This window comes from Chiloscyllium punctatum, chromosome 18 (genome assembly GCF_047496795.1).
Source record: "Chiloscyllium punctatum isolate Juve2018m chromosome 18, sChiPun1.3, whole genome shotgun sequence".
In the NCBI taxonomy this organism is placed as follows: Eukaryota; Metazoa; Chordata; class Chondrichthyes; order Orectolobiformes; family Hemiscylliidae; genus Chiloscyllium; species Chiloscyllium punctatum.
In genome coordinates, this window is record NC_092756.1 from 31,779,434 (window position 1) to 31,789,358 (window position 9,925).

Sequence of the window (9,925 nt, forward strand, 5' to 3'; positions counted from 1 at the left end):
TAGATATTGCCTATTTAATTTAGAAATGAGGAGCAATTTCTTTGCTCAGGGGTTAAAGAATCTGTGATATTTTCCAATAACCGCTGTTGAGACTGTGTGGTTGGGTACTTTCAAACTGTGCCAGATAGTAAATCAGAAAGATGATGACACTTTGTCGAGCTAAGTGAGCAGAAAGAAATTCAAGATTATCAGATCAATATGTTAAAAATCACACAACACTAGGTTATAGTCCAACAGGTTTAATTGAAAGCACATTAGCTTTCGGAGCGACGCTCCTTCATCAGGTGATAGTCAGGTGACTATCACCTGATGAAGGAGCATCGCTCAGAAAGCTAGTGCTTCCAAGTAAACCTGTTGGACTATAACCTGGTTTTGTGTGATTTTTAACTTAGTCCAACACCGGCATCTCCAAATCAGATCAACCATGAATGGTTGAGCAGACTCCTTGGGCTGAATAGCATATTTCCACTTGATTTAACATTTCGTCGAAGGCTTTATTTTATTCATAGGTTCAGAATTGTAAGGGGATGGGATGAAGTGACAGGAAAGGTTTATTAAACAGATCAGACAGATCAGGAACAAAGCTCATAAACACAGGAAAAAGAAATGTGCTGTGACCTGGGGGCAACAAATGACACTGGGCCCCAGCACAGATGGCTGTGCACAGAAGCTGTGATTGCTGAAGGAAGGTGCTAGATCTTATACAGTTGGCAAGTCAGTGATCACGCTGGACGATGGATCGTTGTATGATTGATACACAGCAGAAATTGGTGAAAGAATGAAATGTTTGTTTCATTGGAGAAATTTTCTGTGGTTCCAATTCCGAGTGACTGTTTGAAATACTGATCAGATCTTTGTGTGAAGTGTTAGGTTAAATTACTCAGAACAACCTCACTGGATACACTTGTGCGCTCGATCTCTTGTTATTTTTTTCTCTTTGTTACGATGTAAATTCATAGAAAGACAAGATGGAATGAAAGGCAGAAAGAAAAATGCGTTCCTTCTCATTACACCAATTTCATCTACAATTGAATAGAATGACTGCTCTCACTCTTCATTTCGACTTTAATGTGGTGTCGATTATTTGTGAATCGCCCGTGCAGTGAAGGGCAAGAACAAGATTCTCGATCCAGTGTATACCAGAGGGTGAGGTGCAAAGGAAAACTGCTAGAGCGGTGCGTAAAGTTAGCAACCAGAGTGTGACTCGAACCCGTGAAAGTGGAGCACAGCGGTGTAATAAACCAGCACCGTAATCTCACATTGTCCTCTGCACATTTTGTAGTGGGGTGACATGTGACCTCATCAGGTTACATGTAGTGAAAGTCATGGATGAGAAAGTTCCAGAGCGGAATCAAATTCACACCATTGTTTTACTGCTTTCACTAGAATTATCATAACAGCAAATTCCAATAAATAGCCAAGCTGGTCAGAATGAATAGCTGTCATTAATACATTTTGAGTCAGAACTGAGTGCTAGATCTTATCGTCAGGATGAAACTGGACAAGAATTTTCCGTCATATTTACACCTCCATTTGACTCATAATTTCTTCAGTCACTTTCTCTTTCACGTGAAGAAGCAGCCATATGTGAGTGAAATAAAGGCAATGTTGTTGCTCCATGGCCTTTTTCATATGGCTGAAGCTGAATTGGATTCAATCGCAAGAAATGCTGATTTATTCGTTTCATTTTAATTTTGCTGAAACCTCACCAGGTTCATTGTAATAATCAGAAGAGAATTAGATATATCTCATTGGAACGATTAATGTTGTATTCAAATTTGCTCTGACTTAATTTCAGCTTGAGGAAAATACTGCTTAGAAAAACAGAGGGTTAAAGTGCAAAAGAAAACCCACCAGTTTTGTTGCTTGTTGCTTTGGCAGATTTCACTGAGTATTAAATGGACCAAATATCATGGTGTTTGTTCTCACATCTTTAAAGCATGTGATGAAAGCAGGAAGTCAATCTCCAAGCAACTGGTCACTTCCTATTCATGATGTAATATCTTCCATTCACAATAAATAAAAATCCACTCAGTTCCATTTACAATGCTTTAGGTGGAATAGTATGCCAAATCTTTCAAAATGCAGAGTTTTGGAAGCGAATCTTATTCAGTTTTGCACACATTAAAGAAATTTCTTTACATTTAAAGTCAACCAACTTCGACATTGTTTCCCGCAACTTCCACCGACTACAATCCACCTCTGCACCTTTACCTAGCCACACGCTGTCTCACTCCTTGTGAAATTTATTCCTTTTATGTCACCAATTGTGCCTTTCCAAATATTTTGAAAAACAGATTCTTGCAGTGATAGCGAATCTGTTCTCATCATTTCTTTGTCCTTCCAAGGTTTTATCAAAGGTATTGAAAGCCTGTCATCTAGATGTTTACTTACTTGAAAGAGGGAATTTTCCACCTATTTAGTCTGTTCAAACATTTCATAACCTGAAAATATCCCATTAAGTTTTCCTTGGTTCAGGGATAACTGTTCTCAATTTTCCAAGAAGACAAGTGAATAAAATCTCATCCTCAGTACAACCCCATCAGCATCTTCTCTAATGGCTTTCCACCCCAGTAAACACCGTCATTATCAATTCATAGAATCAAGGAATCCTACAGTGTAGAAAAAGCATTTCAGTCAATCGAGCCGGTGTCGACTCTCTGAAGAGCATCTCACCCAGACCTAGCTCCCCTCCCTATTTCCTTATATTTCACCTGAAGAAGGGGAATCCCTCCCCCATATGATTTCAAATAAACCTGTTGGATTATAACCTGACGTCATGTGACTTCTAACCTCATCCCCACGTTACCCGTGGCTAATTCACCTAATTTACTTAATTCACTCCCTGGACACGAGAGGGCAATTTAACTTTGCCAATCAACCTAACCCTCCCTCTGAACAGCAATGCGAATTACTGAGACAATGTTGCATCATACTGGGCAAATGCTGTATCATTTTTTAATGGTTTTCTACCCTGGTAACAGCCTCAACAAAACAAATGAACCCAAATTCAATGTATGGAAACTCTACTCTGAAATTTACAATTTCATTCGCGCTGCGGGAAATGTTTCTGCACTCATATTTGAATGCGTTTATGTTGTTTCTTCCTCAGCTTCCTGCTTCTAGTAAACACTTCAATCCGGAACAAGTCTGTCAAATGCTTTTCATTCCAGCACAGGCACAAGGTGAAGTTTGCAGAAGTCACGTGTTTGGCCGTTCACTGACACTCTGCCTCCCTGAGAGTTGCAGTCCTTCCCCACCTTTAAGGAGAAAGTGAGGACTGCAGATGCTGGAGATCAGAGCTGAAAATGTGTTGCTGGAAAAGCGCAGCAGGTCAGACAGCATCCAAGGAACAGGAGAATCGACGTTTCGGGCATAAGCCCGTCTTCAGGAATCAGGATTCCTGAAGAAGGGCTTATACCCGAAACGGCGATTCTCCTGTTCCTTGGATGCTGCCTGACCTGCTGCGCTTTTCCAGCAACGCATTTTCAGCTTCCCCAACTTTATTCAGGCAGCACAGTCCTTCCTGTGACATGCCCCATCGAGAATGGATGGACAGGTATCAATACCCACATTTGGGAATGGAGCGACAATTTTAAAATGTTACATTATCCCCAGCAGAAAATTGATCCCTGAGTCAGGCGGGGACATTAACCATTATACTACTGAGGACGAGAATGTCAAAGGAAGGCCTTCATCTAAATGTGGCCACACTTGACAAAAACAACTGCCTAATGAACTGAATCCCATTTCACAATGCTCACCCCACAGCTTTATCTGCCTTGGTATCAAATGTTCGCATCTGACTTTTATTCAGGTTATAAAGGATTCTGCCGCTTTGAAAAATGCAGGCAGTGTATTCCAAACTCCAATCACCCACTGGCTGATAAAGTTTTTTCGCACATCTTCTCAAAACTTTCTGTCTTTCTTTTTAAATCTCTGGCCCTTGCTGATTGATCCCTCTATCAATAGGAAACACGTTCAGTCAACCCTGTCCATACCCTAACTCAATCATGTTTTGTCCACATCTCCTTTACACTGCGACAAACACTCCATTCTGTCCTGTCTTTCTTCACAACTGAAACTCTTCAGCCCAAACAGTATCCCGGGAAATATCTCCTGCAATTTTTTCAGTGTGATCACATCCCTGCTATAATGTGACTTGCAAAACTGCACACAACACACTTGTTTAAGCCTAATGAGAATTTGCTTTAAAATTTTTGGATTAGTGTGAGGGCGATTCTGGCGAAGCAGAATTTATTACCCATTCCGAATTGCCCAGAGGGCAGTTGAGACTCAACCATATTGCTATGAGTCTGAAGTCACATGCAGCCCAGACCAAGTCAGGATAGCAAATTCCATCCCGAAATGACATCAGTGAAACAGATTTTTTTTTTCAACAATTGTCAATGGATCTATAGTAGTCATTAGATTCTTCCTTGCAGATATTTTTTGAATCCAAATTTGACAATCATGGCATGGTGGGATTCAAGCCCGAGTACCCAGACTATTACCTCGGTCTCTGGATTATCAGTCCGATGAAATTACCACAAGACTAACGCAGAAAGCCACAAAAGCTGATCTTTTCAAATAAAATGTCTTTGCAACCAAACTGCCCTGCGTATTTTCCATGAGCCTGACGCTCCAATTGTCTCTGGCCTATGTCAGTAAATGTTGCTACATGGGGATTGATTTCACAACCGCGGGATCCAAATGCATCGACTTGTTTGAAGGTCCCGATGGTGGGACTGGGGCACGTTCACCCAACAACAGTGACCGCAGCAGCAGCACAGACAGAACAGTATGAATGTGAAACAGAGTGATAGGTTGTGCATTGCCTCAGAGAAATGGGGGGAGGGACGGAAACGAGGTTTAATGATCGTGGGAAGGAGAGGAATCTCCGACAACGGGTGTGTTTGAACCCTGATATATGAAACGCAGAGATGCAAGAGAGCGGAATTTGAAGGTAAAGCGATTAATTTCTTAGCATTTGTCACAAAAAGGACAACGGAGAGAATACTAATTGCCGTGATTTGGTTTCAAATCGAGGTTGCTGTGGTCACAATTCAAAATACCGACAACCACGATCACAGTAACCACAGAACAGGATGCTTGCAAGCAGCAATAAGTATACTAGCAGAGGAAATGTTCGGAAGAACAGCACATGTTCAATATCAGTACGCAGGGAACAGTGACAGACATGTGGGAACTGAGAATGAGCTGAATCTTTCAGTTTGATGTCCTCAGAGGCTGTGGAGATCCCTTGAATGAGAATGTTGAAAGATGAGATTGATCGATTTCGACAAAACATCAAAGACTCGGGGGACAGTACAGGATATTGTTGAAATGTATGCTTCAATAGCATTTTAGCTTAACATCGGCAAGCCGCCCAGACCGAAACGGAAATGGGGATGGGAATGTATGCACAGAGTTATTCTCTGACTCCTGTGATGAAACAGGTGAGCGTCCTGTCCTTCTGTGATGGTATAGGGGCGCAAAAATTCCTCGTTGAGTGTGCTCCTGCTCAAGGGAATGGTTGTCCCCGTTTATACTATCATCGCGATTTCCGGTTCATTTTTTAAGACAGCTGAGTGGCACGAGTGGAGAGTGTTGAGTTCTTAACTTTGCAGTGGTGGGTTTAAAAGATGATTTTGTTGTTTGGATCTGTGTTTCCGACACTGGCGGTGGCAGCTACATTTGCTCGCATCAGCTCAGTATCAGCTTCTTCCACACAGTCAAGACTTCAACCTGGAGAAGGTGGTGTTGGGGTGATATTTTAAACTAGTCATCCTTGGGGGTTGGGACATGGACACGGTGATGTTTACGTTCGACGAATAAAACATGCAATACAAGCCTGACCTCAGGAACAGAGATCATGACTTTAATTTCCTGCAATCCCATTCATTCATGACCCTTATGCAGGGCATTCAACCATCTTCACCCAGTCATGCCCACGAGAGACTCCAGGACCAGAAAAACATGAGCTGACCCTTACTTCAAGAATCTCCACAGTCTGGGGAAGCAGTCTAATCGGCCCTTCCAGTGCACACGGTACATCAGAAGCGCATCCCACCAGACCCCAGGGTATTCTCTGTCCCATAAGCCTGCATTTCCCATTGTTGATCCCTGTAACTGGTACATCTTTGGTCTGAGGGAGAAATAAAAGCGCAAACATACAGAGAATGTGTAGAGTGCCCACAGACAGACACCCGAGGCTGGGATCACAACCCGGGTTTGTGGTGTCGCCAGACAGCAACGAACGAGGGGCGAAGAATGAATATTGTTCAGACCAGTCATACTCAAACCCTGTTGGTGAATGAGGAAGAATGAAAAGACATTCACAACATGAAATGTTTGTATCTGTGTGGACACAATTTGAAACGATCATTCACCCTGTGTGGAACAAAGGACACTGATACCACAGAGAAAGCAGGGCAATGTGGGATCTGATGGAAGGGAATCAATTAACCGCGGAAATGGAAACTCATTTAATCAGTAACACTGGGGAGAGACGGTTCACCAGTCCCGCGTATAGGAAGGGATGACTGAGCAAAACAACCTCGGAGCCTCCAGCAGGATTACATATCCCATCAGGTGTTCGGTTATGCTGTTAATGCTGCTGTTAATCCCAACCAGCTGCCTGCTCCATAGTGTCAGTCAGAGTCATACAACATGAAATCAGGCCTGTCAGTCTAACCGATCCATGCTGAATATACTGCCAAACTAACCCATTCCCGTCTGCCTCCTCCTGTACCCGCTGAGTGGTGATAATGCCCTTGTAGTTTTATTAGTGTGTTGTTAATCCAAAACCCAGGTAATATTTTGGGGACAAGGGGTTCAGGTCCTGTCATGACAGGTAGTGGAGTTTGAATTCAATAAGCACCTGGAGTTGAAGAGTCTCGGGATGACCTGAACCTGTTGTGTGGAAAATCCCATCTGATTCACTCATGCCAGTTCGGGAAGCATCCTGCCATATTCATCTGCTCTGTCCCACAGGAGACTCCAGATGGATAATACCGTGGTTGACTCTTAAATGCCCTCTGGGAAATAACTGATGCACTAGGCATGAATAAATTTATTTTAAAAATCCCACTTTCTCATTCATGTTTGGAATTAATTGTCCATTAAATGTTGCAAACACACCCTCATCCATCACTTCCTCAGCAAGTTAATTACACACGTAAAACACCGTCCCTAAAAAAATGCCTTCTGTCTTTTTTAAAAAAAAATCTCTCTTTTCATCTTAAACATATGCCCTCTCGTCTTGAAATCCCCCTCCTGAGAAAAGGCCGCTATCGTTAACTCTAAACTTCCCACTCAATAATTCATAAACTTCTGACAGGTCGCCGCTCAAAACCCTAACCTAGAGTGAAAACACTCTCAACTAGGAGAAAGTGAGAACTGCAGATGAGAGATCAGAGTCAAGAGTGTTGTGCTGAGAAAGCATAGCAGATCAGGCAGCATTTGAGGAGCAGGAGAATCGACATTTCGGGGAAGAGCCTGTAAAAGGACACTTGCGCGAAAAAAAATTGAATCTCCTGCTCCTGGGATAGTGCCTTACCTGATGTGGTTTTCCAGCACCCCGATCTCGAATCTGAAAATAGTCTCAGCCAATCCAGCCTTTCATTAGAACTCAAACCTTCCACAGGCAACAAGCATGTATACCTTTTGTGAACCTACGCCAGCTGAATAATATCATTCCTACAACTGGGCGACCAGAACTGGACATAGTATTCCAGAAGAGGCCTCATCAATGTCCTGCAAAACTTCAACATAACGTCCCAACTCCTATACACAAAGGACTGAGCAATGAAGGGAAGTATGTTAAATGCCTTTGAACCATCTTGTCTGTTGGTAATGCTTCCCTGTTCTCCAACATAGGCAAAGCCATACTCTTTTTGTTGTACCAAAATGCAATACCTTCCATTCATCCAGATTGAACTCAATGTTACATTTTTCAGTCCAACGACTCATTGGATTAAGATTCTTTTGAAACTTAGATAATCTTCCTCACTGCCTACAATTCGGGCGTCGCCTGCAAACCTACGCTTGCATGCCTGCTGTGAGTTCCACTGTTTTCTCATATAGATCAATGATTCATATTTACTTGTAGTGGCCGTAATTTAGCAGTGTGCAGATCATACAACAGTTAGCCATACCATTAACCATGAGGAAGAAAGCCGCAGACTGCAGGGAGATATCAAACAATTTGAAATAAAAATGGTGAAAGCAATTCATTCCAGGGAATTGGGTGATACTGAAGCAAAATTAAACTTCAAACCAGCTGCCCACGCTCCAGCTGTGGCACTCAGCTGTCTCAGTAAGATGCACTGTAGATTGCTGTTATTATAAACGGGAACAAATGTTCCCTTCAACCCCGCCTTTGACCAGAAGCACTCCCAACCTTGGAATTGCTTGCGCCTCTAAACCATCAGAGAAATACCATACATTCTCCGGTTGCGTCACTTGAGCCATCGAGTATCTCTGCGACCTCATTCCCATCTCGATTTCAAATTGGTTATTCGCGACTGCGCCACTCAGTTCCTCTGATTCTGGGGCTAGGAACTGGGACTATGTGGCAGCAGTGGTTACTGCCTTATGTCGGGAAACTCGAGAAGTAACCGATGTTAAACTGCATTGTTATTGAAGTATACATTTCAACAAAAGCTTGGTAAAAACAATGACTGCAGATGCTGGAAAACAGATTCTGGATTAGTGGTGCTGGAAGAGCACAGCAGTTCAGGCAGCATCCGAGGAGCAGTAAAATCACCGTTTCGGGCAAAAGCTCTTCAAAACGAATGCAGGCAGAGAGCCTGAAGAGTGGATAGATAAGTGAGAGGAGGGTGGGGGTGGGGAAAAAGTAGCATAGAGTACAATAGTTAAGTGGGGGAGGGGATGAAGGTGATAGGTCGGGAGGGAGGGTGGAATGGATAGGTGGAATAGAAGATAGGCAGGTAGAACAAGTCAGGACACGTCATGGGGACAGTGCTAATCAGGAAGTTTGGAAATGGGGTGAGGTGAGGGAAGGGGAAAGGAGGAAACTGTTGAAGTCCACATTGATGCCCTGGGGTTGAAGTGTTCCGAGGCGGAAGATGAGGCGTTCTTCTTCCAGGTGTCTGGTGGTGAAGGAGCGGCTGTGAAGGAGGCCCAGGACCTCCATGTCTTGGGCAGAGTTGGAGGGAGAGTTGAAATGTTGGGCCACGGGGTGGTATGGTTGATTGGTGCGGTTGTCCCAGAAATGTTCCATAAAGCGCTCTGGTCGGAGGCGCCCAGTCTCCCCAATGTACAGGAGACTGCACCGGGAGCAACTGATTCAATAAATGATATGTGGATGTGCAGGTAACAAAAGCTGCACTGTCCCTGGAGTATTTGATGTTTTGGAGAAATCTATTTGTCTCAGCCTTCAATACATTAATGATGGAATCACCACAGCCACTGGGGGAACCGATGTTAAACGGTCAGCCCATTCTGAGTTCCCACACATCTGCCACTGTTCGCTCAGCACTGATATTGTGTATTTGTTGCTCTGCCTTATATTTCTTATGATACTTTGCTTGTTATGAGCGTTTAGCGTGTTCGTCTGTGGTTTGCCATGATCGTATAGTGGTTAGTACTCTGCGTTGTGGCCGCAGCAACCTCGGTTCGAATCCGAGTCACGGCAGTAATTCCTCTATGCATCCCAGGCTTTTGTGAAACACAAAGGAATCAGTTGTTTGAAAGTTTTGATTTTCTCCAAGGTGATTTTTTTTTCCTTCAAGCTCTGCTCGCTCACATCTCTCTGTTTCATATGTCAGAATTCAAATCCACCTGTTCTCAGAGATTTCTTCCCTCCTACGATCACTAACCGAAATTTCCATCCCAGACCCCCACCTCATTAATTTGGAGATGCCGGTGTTGGACTATGGAGTACAAAGTTAAAAATGAC

The 9,925-nt window shown here is 43.3% G+C and overlaps 1 non-coding gene across 1 annotated transcript; it reads left to right on the top strand.

The window, feature by feature from the left end:
• The first annotated feature begins 9,589 nt into the window (after positions 1-9,589).
• On the top strand, positions 9,590-9,661 carry trnah-gug (transfer RNA histidin (anticodon GUG)). The gene has a single exon. It is a non-coding gene; the product is annotated as a tRNA-His (tRNA).
• Positions 9,662-9,925: the final 264 nt, after the last annotated feature.